Source organism: Nycticebus coucang, chromosome X (genome assembly GCF_027406575.1).
Source record: "Nycticebus coucang isolate mNycCou1 chromosome X, mNycCou1.pri, whole genome shotgun sequence".
Lineage (NCBI taxonomy): Eukaryota > Metazoa > Chordata > Mammalia > Primates > Lorisidae > Nycticebus > Nycticebus coucang.
Genome location: NC_069804.1, coordinates 80,818,714 through 80,832,571, shown reverse-complemented (window position 1 = coordinate 80,832,571; position 13,858 = coordinate 80,818,714). Strand labels below are relative to the sequence as shown.

The 13,858-nt window shown below is 41.8% G+C and overlaps 3 pseudogenes across 1 annotated transcript; 2 read left to right on the top strand and 1 right to left on the bottom strand.

Moving 5' to 3' along the window:
- The first annotated feature begins 944 nt into the window (after positions 1 to 944).
- LOC128577292 (prostaglandin reductase 1-like) lies at positions 945 to 2,133 on the top strand (annotated as a pseudogene). The gene has a single exon (XR_008377545.1). The product of XR_008377545.1 is annotated as a prostaglandin reductase 1-like (transcript).
- A 4,457-nt stretch (positions 2,134 to 6,590) lies between these two features.
- LOC128578876 (uncharacterized) lies at positions 6,591 to 6,736 on the top strand (annotated as a pseudogene).
- A 5,822-nt stretch (positions 6,737 to 12,558) lies between these two features.
- On the bottom strand, positions 12,559 to 13,858 carry LOC128577295 (keratin, type I cytoskeletal 18-like; annotated as a pseudogene).

Here is a 13,858-nt window from a genome sequence, read left to right as displayed (position 1 = left end):
GAGTGCCAGGGAGTCATGTAACCTGAAAACAACACTCATACATACTCACGAAGAGATAGAGGAGAGTGAGAGACAGAGACAGACACACAGAGACACAGAGATAGAGAAAATGTCCGAAAGATTGGGAAAAGAGAAGCCTGACAGAGACCTAGTGGAGAGAACTAAGCTCTGCTTCACAGCCAAAGCCCTAGAGCAGTGTTTTCCAATCTTTTTTTTATCTCATCCCACACTTGAACCTATAGTTAAGTTTCTGTGGCACACTTAAATTATGCTGGACTAGTGTGGTAGCTCATGCCTGTAATCCTAGCACTCTGGGAGGCTGAGGAGGGTGGACTGCTTGAGCTCAGGAGTTTGAAACCAGCCTGGGCAAGAGCAAGACCTTGTCTCTACTAAAAATGGAAAAGCTAGCTGGGCATTGTAGTGGGCTCCTACAGGCCCAGCTACTTGGGAGGCTGAGGCAAGGGGATTGCTTGAGCTCAAGAGTTTGAGGTTGCTGTGAGCTATGACATCACGCACTCTACCAAGGGTGACAAAGTGGAACTCCTTCTCAAAAAAAAGAAAAGAAAGAAAATATAAGAAACAAATAGATGATATAATAAAGAACTAAATGGAAATTATGGAATGAAAAAAATAACTGACATTTAGGGCCAGGCATGGTGGTTCACACCTGTAACCCTAAGAGGGAGGCCAAGGCAGGTGGATCGCCTGAGCTCACTGGTTTGAGACCAGCCTGAGCCAGAGCAAGACCTCGTCTCTAAAAATAGCTGGGCATTGTGGTGGCTGCCTGTAGTCCCAGGTACTTGGCAGACTGAGGCAAGAGAATTGCTTAAGCCCAAGAGTTTGAGGTTGCTGTGACCTATGATGCCATGGCACTCTATCAAAGGTGACAAAGTGAGACTCTGTCTCAAAAAAAAAAAATAACTGAAGTTTAAAAACTTGGTCCAGCTCTCAGTACTGGCGGACTCCTTCTGAGCTTCAGGATGGTTCATGCTAAAAGATGGACCCTGAAGAAGCACTTTAAAGACAACCCTACTAAGGATGACTTTGAGTTAAAGACAGTTGAGCTCCCACCCTTAAAAGATGGAGAGGTCCTGCTCGAAGCTTTGTTCCTTACCGTGGATCCTTACATGAGACTTGCATCCAAAAAATTAAATGAGGGTGACACGATGATGGGGCAGCAAGTGGCCAGAGCTGTGGAAAGTAAAAACTCAACCTTACCAAAAGGAACTATCGTAGTGGCTCTTTCAGGCTGGACATCGCACTCTATTTCTGATGGGAAAGATCTGGAAAAGCTGCCGAAAGAATGGCGAGATACAGTACCGCTGTTTTTGGGTCTGGGGACAGTAGGCATGACAGGCATAACTACCTACTTTGGCCTACTGGACATCTGTGGTGTGAAGGATGGAGAAACAGTGATGGTTAATGCAGCAGCAGGAGCAGTGGGCCCTGTTGTTGGGCAGATAGCGAAGCTCAAGGGCTGCAAAGTTGTTGGAGCAGCAGGGTCTGATGAGAAGGTTGCCTATCTTAAAAAACTTGGATTTGATGTTGCCTTTATCTATAAGACAGTAGCATCTTTGGCAGAAACCTTGAAAAAAGCCTCTCCTAATGGTTATGATTGTTATTTTGATAATGTAGGCAGAGAATTTTCAAACATTGTTATCCCCCAGATGAAAAAAATTTGGAAGAATTGCTATATGTGGGGCCATTTCTACATATAACAGTACTGGCCAACTTCCACCAGGCCCAGCCCCAGAGATTGTTATCTACCAAGAACTCCGCATGGAGGGGTTCCTTGTCACCCATTGGCAAGGAGATGTCCGCCAAAAAGCTCTGAAGGACTTGCTGCAATGGGTCTTGGAGGGTAAAATCCAGTACCATGAATATGTCATTGAAGGATTTGAAAACATGCCAGATACATTTATGGGAATGCTGAAAGGAAATAATTTGGAGAAAACAGTAGTGAAAGCTGGAAAAATAAAAAAGACACGTGGAATCTAGAGATTATTTGGATGATTACTTGATGTGTTTTTCAACATTTAGCAAAAATGTATACTGCCTTAATTATCTAAGAAAGAGTAACTGTAATGAGTCTGACCAACCTAAATAAAATACATTTGAGTGGTAAAAAAAAAACCCTCACTGTATGGATTCAATAATAGAGCAGAGATGACAGAGGATAGCACCAGTGAACTTAGAGACAGGTCAATAGAATTCACTCAGTCTGAACTCACTTGAACACCAGTAGGCTGTGATAAACTATGTATGCATATGCTAATACCTATAGCAACCACTAAGAAAACTATACAAAGCAATATATTCAGAATGTCTATAGATAAATCCAAATGAAACCTTAATATATATTCAAGTAACTCACAAGAAATCAAGCAAACAAACAAAAAAAAAAGAAATCAAGCAAACAAACAGAAGAATGAGAAACAAAGAAAGCAAACAAAAAACAAATAATAAAATAGGGGACTTAAACCCTGACATATCAATAAATGTCAATGGACTAAATATATCAATTAAAAGTAACAGATAAGCAGAATGTATTTAAAATCATGATCCAGCCAAGCATGGTGGCACACAACTATAGTCCCAGTTACTCGAGAGACTGAGGTAGGAGGGTCTCTTGAGGACAGGAGTCCAGCCTGGGCAAAATAGAAAGATGCTGCCTCTAAAAATAAAATAAAATAAAATGAATGAATAAATAAGCATTATCCAACTAAACAAGTATGCTGTCTATAGAAAACACACTTCAAACCTAGCAATATATGTAGGTTGAAAGTACAAGGATAGAAAAAAGATATATCATATAAATATTAATTTTTAAAAAGCGAGAATGGCTATATTAATATCAGTCAAAGCAGACTTCAGAGGAAAGAAAATTACTAGAGGAAAAAAGGGACATTATATATGTTAAGAGGACAAATCCACTAAAAAGACATAGCAATCCTAAATGTGTATGCATCAAACAAAAAAGCCTCAAAATAAATGAAGTGAAAACTGAGAGAGCTGAACAACAAAATAGATACACAAGTTGGAGATTGCAACACCCTCTCTCAGAAGTTGATAGAACAACTAAAATTTAGCAAGGATATGGAAGAACTCAATGCCATCAACCAAGAGGATCTCATTGACATTCATAAAACATTTCACTCAGGCCAGTCAAGGTAGCTCATGCCTGTAATCCTACCAGTCTGGGAGGCCAAAGCAGGTGGATTGCTTGAACTCAGGAGTTTGAGATCAGCCTGGGCAAGAGCAAGACCCTGTCTCTGCTAAAAAAAAAGAAGAAAAAATTGAAAAATGGGCCCCATATACTGAGGGTGGTGGGTTCAAACCCGGCCCCGGCTGAACTGCAACCAAAAAATAGCTGGGCGTTGTGGCGGGCGCCTGTAGTCACAGCTACTCGGGAGGCTGAAGCAAGAGAATCACTTAAGCCCAGGAGTTGGGGGTTGCTGTGAGCTGTGTGATGCCATGGCACTCTACCGAGGGCCATAAAGTGAAACTCTGTCTCTACAAAAAAAAAAAAAAAAAAAGAATCATGAATCACTTCTAAAAAAAAAAAATTGAAAAACTAGCAGGTTATTGTGGCAGACACCTGTAGTCCCAGCTGCTGGGGAAGTTGAGGCAAGAGGATCCCTTAAGCCCAGGAGTTTGAGGTTGCTGTGAGCTATGAAGCCATGGCATTCTACCCAGGGGGACATAGACTCTGTCTCAAAAGAAAACAAAACAAACAACAACAACAAAAACCTAGTTCACCCAGCAACAGAAGAATAAGAAAAAGAAGAGCACTTTTCATGTATTCATGGAATATTGACCAAAATACATCACACCCTGGGTCATAAAACAAACTTTAATACGTTTAAAAGAAATGAAACTGGGCGGTGCCTGTGGCTCAGTGAGCAGGGCACCGGCCCCATATACCAAGGGTGGTGGATTCAATCTTGGTTCCAACTGAACTGCAACAAAAAAATAGCCAGGTGTGGTGGGCGCCTGTAGTCCCAGCTACTCGGGAGGCTGAGGCAAGAGAATCTCTTAAGCCCAAGAGCTGGAGGTTGCTGTGAGCTGTGACGCCATGGCACTCTTCTGAGGGTGACAAAGTGAGACTCTGTCTCTAAAAAAGAAGAAGTGAAATTATGGAGAATATGTTCTCTAGCTATAAAGACATCAATCCAGAAATCAATAACATAAAGGTAACAGAAAAAAATCTCCAAGCACTTGAAAACTAAACAATACACTTCTAAATAATCCGTAAGTTAAAAAGTAAGTCTCAAAGGAAATTTCACAGAAATATACTAAACTGATTGAAAATCGGAACACTGTATATCAAAATTTGTGGAATGCAGCTACAGCAGAGAGGAAAATTTGTAGCTCAAAATGCTTACATTAGAAAAGAGGAAAGATCTTAAATCAATAACCTAAATTCCTACCTCAATGACTAGGAAAAAGAAGAGCAAAATAAACCTCAACCACACAGAAAGAAGGGAATAATAAAGATAGGAACAGAAATCAATGAAATTGAAAGCAGAAAAACAGTAGAAAAAAAATCAATGAAATAAAAAGCTGATTCTTAAGAAAAATAATCAATAAAATCGACAAACTTCTAGCAAGACTGACAAAAATAGACAGAAAATACATATTACCAAATAAGAAATGAAACAGAGACTATCACTACAGATCTTACAGCCATTAAAGAAATGATAAGAGGGGCGGCGCCTGTGGCTCAGTCGGTAAGGCGCCGGCCCCATATACCGAGGGTGGTGGGTTCAAACCCGGCCCCGGCCAAACCGCAACCAAAAAATAGCCGGGCGTTGTGGCGGGCGCCTGTAGTCCCAGCTACTTGGGAGGCTGAGGCAAGAGAATCGCTTAAGCCCAGGAGTTGGAGGTTGCTGTGAGCTGTGTGAGGCCACGGCATTCTACCGAGGGCCATAAAGTGAGACTCTGTCTCTACAAAAAAAAAAAATTAAAAAAAAAAGAAATGATAAGAGAACACTATAAACAGCCTTGTGCTCATAAATTCAACAACTTAGAAGAAATGGATCAATTCCTCAAAACCCACAAACCACCAAAATTCTACATGTACCAAGATGAAATAGGTAATCTGAATAATCCAATAGGCATTAAATAAATTGGATTTTATAATTGAAGAACTGGAAAAGAAATCTCTAGGCCCAGATTTTGTGACTAGAGAATTTTATGAAATATTCAAGGAAGGGTTAACACTAATTTTGTACAAAGTAAGAAGAGGGAACATTACCTAAGCATTACCCTGTTACCAAAACCAGAAAAAGACAACACACAAAAGAAGGCCAATATCACTCCTAAACCTATTTTTATTTATTTTTATTTTTTAAAGACAGTCTCACTATGTCGCCCTCAGTAGAGTGGCACAGCGTACAGCAACCTCCAACTCTTGGGCTTAAGCAATTCTCTTGCTTCAGCCTCCTAGGTAGCTGGGACTACAAGAGCCCGCCACAACACCTGACTATTTTTTTGTTGCAGTTGTTTAGCTGGCTGGGGTTGGGTTTGAACCCGCCACCCTCGGTGTGTGTGGCTGGCGCTGTAACCACTGTGCTACGGGCGCCAAGCCTACTCCTAAACTTAGATACAAAAATTCTAAACAAATATTTAGCAAATCCAATCCAACAATATATAAAAAGGATAATACACCATGACTAAATAGGGTTTATTCCAGTATGCAGGCTCAACATTCAAAAATTCAATCAAATATAATGTTTTTTCTGCATTAACCCATACAATCATGTGGTTTTTCTTTATCCCGTTGATATGGTAAATCATATTGATTGATTATATTATCTTCTCAGTGCACTTAGAGGGGAATTTCTTCAACCTCATAAAGAGCATCCCCCAAAAAGAACCTACAGTTAGCATAATACCTAATGGAGAAAGATGAAATCTTTTTCCTCTAAAAGTAAGAACAAGGCAAGGATATATACTCTCATCACTCTTACTCAACAGAATACTGGAAGTCCTAGCCCCTCAGAAGGCAAAAAGAAATAAAACTCATGCAGATCAGAAAGAAAGAAAAACACTTTTTCTATTTGCAAATGCTATGATAGTCTTTGTAGAAAATCCCAAGGAATCTACAAAAACATTCCTAGAACTAATCAGTGAGTTTAGCAAGGTCTAAAAGATATGAGATCAGGCCGGGCACGGTACTCATGCCTGTAATCCTAGCACTCTGGAAGGTCGAGGCAGCGGGTGGATTGCCTGAGCTCACAGGTTCAAGACCAGCTTGAACAAGAGCAAGACTCCCATCTCTAAAACAAAAAAAAATAGCTGGGAGTTGTGGCAGGTGCCTGTAGTCCCACCTATTTGGGAGGCTGAGGCAAGAGAATCACTTTTGAGGTTGCTGTGAGCTATGATGCCATGGCACTCTACTAGGGGAAACAAAGTGAGACTCTGTCTCAAAAAAAGAAAAAAAAGATATGGGATCAACACACAAAAAGCAATCATATTTCTATATACCTGCACTAGCAATAAACACACAGAAACTGAGATGAAAAATATGGTATCGTTGATTATCACCAAAAATATACAAAAATATATGTATACTTATACTTATGTATAAAGTCTGGTCAGGACCTGTTTACTGAAAATTATAAAATGCCGATGAAAGAAATCAAGGATTATAATACACCCACCAGGAATCTGGGGTCATTGTGATGAGGGGTACAAAACTTGTGACCTCCCTACAAACAAATTCCCTACATATGAAGAAAAAAAACATTATACAATGTATGTGGTGGATGTATGAGTGATCACTGTATAATTCTTTCAACTGTACTATATATTTGAAAAATTGCCTTATAAAATATTGGAAAATTTTTAAAAAGAAAGAAATCAAGGAACACCTAAACTGATTCATAGGTTTAATGCAATTTCTTTTCTCTTTTTCTTTTCTTTTTTTTTTTTTTTTATTTTTGGCCGGGGCTGGGCTTGAACCCGCCACCTCCGGCATATGGGACCGGCGCCCTACCCGTTGAGCCACAGGCGCCGCCCATCTTTTCTCTTTTTCTTTCTTTCTTTTTTTTTGCAGTTTTTGGCTGGGGCTGGGTTTGAACTCACCACCTCTGGCGTATGGGGCCAGCACCCTACCCCTTTGAGCCACAGGTGCCACCCTTAATGCAATTTCCTTTTTTTTTTTTTTTTTGTAGAGACAGAGTCTCACTTTATGGCCCTCAGTAGAGTGCCGTGGACTCACACAACTCACAGCAACCTCCAACTCCTGGGCTTAAGTGATTCTCGTGCCTCAGCCTCCCGAGTAGCTGGGACTACAGGCGCCCGCCACAACGCCTTTGATGCAATTTCTATCAAAATTTCATCAAGATTCTTTGTTAGTCATAGACGAGCTTATTCTAAAGTTTATATGGAAAGGCATAGGAACTGGAGTCGCCAAGAGAATTTTGTTAAAAATTCAAATAAATAAATAATTAAATATAATTATTATATTTATTATATTATAATATATTTATATATTATATAATTATAATTAATTATTATATATTATATATAATATATATAGTTAATATATATTATATTAATATATTATATATTAATATATTAATATATATTACATATAATATATAATATATTAATATATTATATATATTAATTATATATAATATATAATTAAATATATAAATATAATTATAATTAAATATAATTATTATATATAAATAAATAAAATTATTTATTTGAATTTTTGAATGTTGAGCCTGCATACCGGAATAAACCCTATTTAGTCATGGTGTATTATCCTTTTTATATATTGTTGGATTGGATTTGCTAAATATTTGTTTAGAATTTTTGTATCTAAGTTTAGGAGTAGGCTTGGCGCCCGTAGCACAGTGGTTACAGCGCCAGCCACACACACCGAGGGTGGCGGGTTCAAACCCAACCCCAGCCAGCTAAACAACTGCAACAAAAAAATAGTCAGGTGTTGTGGCGGGCTCTTGTAGTCCCAGCTACCTAGGAGGCTGAGGCAAGAGAATCACTTAAGAATATAAAGTGCGAGGAATCACTGTAGTTGATGTTAAGACTTACTATATAACTACAAAAAGTGTGATAATGGGGCAGTGCCTGTGGCTCAGTGAGTAGGGCGCCAGCCCCATATACCAAGGATGGCAGGTTTGAACCCAGCCCCAGCCAATCGGCAACAACAAAAAAAAAATAGCCAGGTGTTGTGGTGGGCACCTGTAGTCCCAGCTACTTCGGAGTCTGAGGCAAGAGAATCTCTCAAGCCCAAGAGCTGGAGGTTGCTGTGAGCTGTGATGTCACAGCGCTCTACCAAGGGTGACAAAGTGAGACTCTGTCTCTAAAAAAAAAAAAGGAAAAATTGATAAATTAGACCTTGCCAAAATTAAAAACTTTTGTTCTGTGAAAGCCCAGGTGAAGAGGATGAAAAGATAATCTATACACTGGAAATATTGGCAAAGGGCAACAGGCATCCTCGAACTTTTTAAACAGGGGGCCAATTCACTGTCCCTCAGACCATTGGAGGGCCGGACTATAGTTTAAAAAAAAAAAAAAAAAACTATGAACAAATTCCTATGCACATTGCACATATCTTATTTTGAAGTAAATAAACAAAACGGGAACAAATACAATCACACCACCTCATGTGGCCCGCGGGCCGCAGTTTGATAACCCCTGGGCTAGAATCTAGCAGACATAAAGAATTCTCTGGCTCGGCACCTGTAGCACAGTAGTTACAGTGCCAGCCACATACACTGAGGGTGGCGGGTTCAAACCTGGCCCGGGCCAGCTAAACAACTGCAACAACAACAACAACAATAACCATAAAATAGCTGGGCGTTGTGGCGGGTGCCTGTAGTCCCAGCTACTTGGGAGGCTGAGGCAAAAGAATCGCCTAAGCCCAAGAGTTTGAGGTTGCTGTGAGCTGTGATGCCATGGCACTCTACCCAGGGTGACACAGTGAAACTCTGTCACAAAAAAAAAAAAAGAATTATCTGAACTCAACAGTAAAAATCCAAACAATCTAATTAGAAAATGGGCAAAAGATGTGCACAGACATTTCATTGAAGAGGATGCACAGATGGCAAATAAGTACATGAGAAGATATTCACCATTACTTAGCTACTAGGAAATCATAAATTAAAACCACAATGAGATATCATTATATATTTATCAGAATGGCGAAAATAAAAAATAGTGACGTGAATGGATAAAGAAACTATAGTACATATACACAAAGAAATATTTTACAGTCATGAAAATAATGAAATTCTGCCATTTGCAACAGCATGTATGGAACTGAAGAACATGATGTTAAGTGCGATAAACCAAGTGCAGAAAGACAAATCTTGTATGTTGTTACTCATATGTGGGAGCTAAATATTAAAAACAATTAATGTTATGGAGATAGAGAGTAGAATGATGGTTACCAAAGGCTGGGAAGAGTAGCATGGAGAAGGGGATAAAGTGGGAATGAATAATAGAATGAATAATATTTGATAGCCCAACAAAGTGACTATAATAATTATGCTAGAGTATACTTTAAAATAACTAAAAGAGGGTGGCGCCCGTAGCTCAGTGGGTACAGCACCGGCCACACACACCCAGGCTGGCAGGTTCAAACCTGGCCCAGGGCCAGCTAAACAACAATGACAACCGCAACAAAAAGATAGCCAGACATTGTGGTGGGCACCTGAAGTCCCAGCTACTTGGGATGCTGAGGCAAGATAATCGCTTAAGCCCAAGATTGAGGTTGCTGTAAGCTGTGACATCCCAGCACTCTATGGAAGGTGACATAGTAAGACTCTGTCTCAAAAAATAAAATAAAATAAAATAAAATGAGGCTTGGCTCCTGTGGCTCAAGTGGCTAAGGCGCCAGCCACATACACCTGAGCTGGTGGGTTTGAATCCAGCCCAGGCCTGCCAAACAACAATGACAACTATAACCAAAAAAATTGATAGGCATTGTGGCAAGGACCTGTAGTCCCAGCTACTTGGGAGGCGGAGGCAAGAGAATCCCTTGAGCCCAGGAGTTTGAGGTTGCTGTGAGCTGTGATGCCATGACACTCTACCCAAGGCAACAGCTTGAGGCTCTGTCTCAAAAAAAATAATAATAATAAAAATAAAAAATAAATAAAATGAAATGAAATAAAATAAAATAACTAAAAGAGTGGGATTGGGATGTTCCCAACACAAAGAAATGATAAATATCCTGATTTGATTAATTCACATTTTATACCTGTATGAAAACATCACATCAGGCCAAGCGCAGTGGCTTACACCTGTAATCCTAGCACCCTGGGAGGCCAAGGCAGGTGGATTGGCTGAGCTCAGGGGTTTGAGACCAGCCTGAGCAAAAGTGAGACCCCGTCTCTACTAAAAATAGGAAAACCAGCTAGGCGTTGTGGTAGGTGCCTGTAGCCCCAGCTACTTGGGAGGCTAAGGCAAGATGATCACCCGAACCCAGGAGTTTGAGTTTGCTGTGAGCTATGATGCCATGGCACTCTACCCAGGGAGACAGAGTGAAACATAATAACCCTATAAAGATGTACCTCTATAAATAAATAAATAGATAAATGTAACAAACCAAATGCTGTCAAGGATGCAGAAAAAATGCATAACTCATATATTGCTGGTAGAAATATATGATGGTACATCCACTGTGGCATCGAATATAGCAATTATGGGCTGGGCACAGTGGCTCACGTCTGTAATCCTAGTACTCTGGGAGGCCTAGGCAGGTGGATTGCCTGAGATCACAGGTTTGAGACAAACCTGAGCCAGACCGAGACCTTGTCTCTAAAAATAGCCAGGTGTTGTGGTGGGCACCTGTAGTCCCAGCTACTTGGGAGGCTGAGGCAAGAGAATTGCTTGAGCCCAAGAGTTTGAGGTTGCTGTGAGCTATGATGCCATGGCACTCCACCCAGGGCAACAAAGTAAGACTCTGTCTCAAAAAAAAAAAAAGAGAGAGAGAGAGGCAATAAACAAACACACTAATATATATCAGCAAAAATTGTACTATGAGGAAAAGCAAAGCAAGATGTGTTAAAAGAGAGAAAGCATAGGAAGTGTTAATACAGTGTAGTCACTGTTCCAAAGTATTGGTGTTGTTATTATTAAAAATCACCATATAAACAGGCGGCGCCTGTGGCTCAGTCGGTAAGGCGCCGGCCCCATATACTGAGGGTGGTGGGTTCAAACCCAGCCCCGGCTGAACTGCAACCAAAAAATAGCTGGGCATTGTGGCGGGCGCCTGTAGTCGCGCCTGTAGTCCCAGCTCCTCAGGAGGCTGAGGCAAGAGAATCGCTTAAGCCCAGGAGTTGGAGGTTGCTGTGAGCTGTGTGATGCCATGGCACTCTACCCGAGGGGCATAAAGTGACACGCTGTCTCTACAAAAAAAAAAAAAAATCACCAATGCTCTCATATGTCACTGGTGGGAGTACAATTATATAGCCATTTTGGAGGCCAATTTGGCCAATCTTTTAAAATAGAAAATGCCAGCTCAGCACCTGTAGCTCAGCGACTAGGCCACCAGCCATGTACACCAGAGCTGACGGGTTCAAATCCAGCCCAGGCCTGCCAAACAACAATGACAACTGCAACCTAAAAACAACTGGGCATTGTGGCGGGCGTCTGTAGTCCCAGCTACTTGGGAGGCTGAGGCAAGAGAATTGCTTAAGCCCAAGAGTCTGAGGTTGCTGTGAGCTGTGACGGCATGGCACTCTACCCAGGTGACAGCTTGAGATGCTGTCTCAAAATAAATAAATATAAATAAATAAATAAATAAAATAGAAAATGCCCATGCCCTATGACCTAGCAGAATGAATTCTAGAGTCTGTCTATTTGGGTTCAAATCCTAGTCTTGCCATTGATTAGCTGTGTGACCTTTGACAATTTACTTAACCTCTGTATGCCTTGGTTTCTTCATCTTTAATCAAGGATAAAAACATGGGGGTTTTGTGAGGATTAAATGAATCCATATACATAAAGCATTTAGAACAGCCCTTAGCATATAAGTTCTATATTTGTATTACATGTGTTTGCTGTATAAATTCTATTTCTCAGTATCTACCTAGAGAAACACTTGCACATGTGTACCAAAAGCAGGTTCAAGGATGCTCAGCATTGCTTACAGAGGCAGGAAAAAATGGAAACAACCTATTATAAATATCCAAAAATGAGATGGTGAAATAAAGTAAGGTATGTTGGTACTATGGAATATAGTGGTGTGAAACAGCTAAACAGAATGAAGTTGATCTCTATGTTTTAGGGGATTTGGGGGTGGAGTGTTATGAGACGGAGTCTCACTCAGTCGCTCTGGGTAGTGCTGTGGCATCATAACTCACAGCAACCTCAAACTCCTGGGCTCAAGTGATCCTCTTGCCTCACCCTCTTGAGTAGCTGTGACTACAGGTGCCCGCCAAAAAGCAATCCTCTTGCCTAAGCCTCCTGAGTATTTGGGACTACAGGTGCCTGCCACAAACTCCTGGCTAGTTTTTTCTTTCTTTTTCTTTTTTCCAGTGACCTCTGAACTCTTTATTGGTATAAGGGCACGTAGCCTCAGTGTTTCAGAACTTTGATGTCGTTGGTCTCAGACACCACTTTGCCGTCCACTATCCTGTGGGTGGTGGTCTTTTGGATGGTTTGCATGGAGTTGCTGCTGTCCAGGGCATCACCAAGGTCGAAGTCCTCCCCGTCTTCCAGCAGGCGGTGGTAGGTGGTGATCTCAGCATCTAGCTTGACCTTGAGGTTCAGCAGTGCCTCATACTCCTGGGCCTGGCCAGCTCTGACTCCAAATGCAGCAGGACCCCATTGAGTTGCTCCATCTGCGTGGTGTAGCTGGCCTCCACCTCCCTCAGGCTGTCCTCCAACCTGGACTTCTGATTTCTCATGGAGTCCAGTTCCATCTCCAAGGACTGGACTGTACACGTCAGCTCTGTGAGCATTGTTTTAGCAGCTCTGACCTCAGCAAACTGTGAGGTGACCATTGAGGTACTGTCCTCAATCTGCTGGGACCAGGTCTTGGCCAGCTCTTCTTGATTCTTCCCAGCTAGCTCGTCATACTGGGTCCTCATGTCTGCCATGATCTTGCTCAGGTCCTGGGATTTGGGAGCATCTACCTCCACAGTCAACCCAGAGCTGGCAATCTGGGCTTGTAGGACTTTTACTTCCTCCTCGTGGTTCTTCTTCATGAAGAGCAACTGCTTCTTGAGAGCCTCGATCTCTGACTCCAACTGCAGTGGAGTGATATTGGTGTCATCAATGACCCATTGATGTCGCTCTCCACAGATTGGCGCATGGCTAGTTCTGTCTCATACTTGACTCTAAAGTCATCAGCAGCAAGATGGGCATTGTCAATCTGCATAACAATGCGGGCATTGTCCACAGAATTTGCAAAGATCTAAGCCCTCAGGTCCTCGATGGTCTTGAAGTAATGCGCCCAGTCTCTGAACTGGGGCCCCTTCTTCTCCAGGTGTTCCCGGATTTTGCTCTCCAGCCTCAGATTATCGGTCTCCAGGTTCCTCACTCTGTCCAGGTAGGAGACCAGGCGGTGGTTCAGTCGTTCAGTTCTTGCATGGTCTCCTTCTCGGTCTGGATGCCCTCCTATTCCTGCTAGACCCCCGACCATCCCCGTAGCTAGGCCCCCGGATCCGCAGCCGCCCCAGAAGCTGGTGGAGTGGGACATGGAGATCCGGGACCCGAAGCCCCGGGCGCCTGCATAGATGCTGGCTGCGCTGCTGGCTGGCCAGACACTGTAGCTGGGCGCCTGGACTGAGTCCAGGGACCGGTAATTGCTGGAGAAACTGGTGGAACGAGTAGTGAAGGACATGATGTCTGAAAAGGAGAGGACAAGACTCGG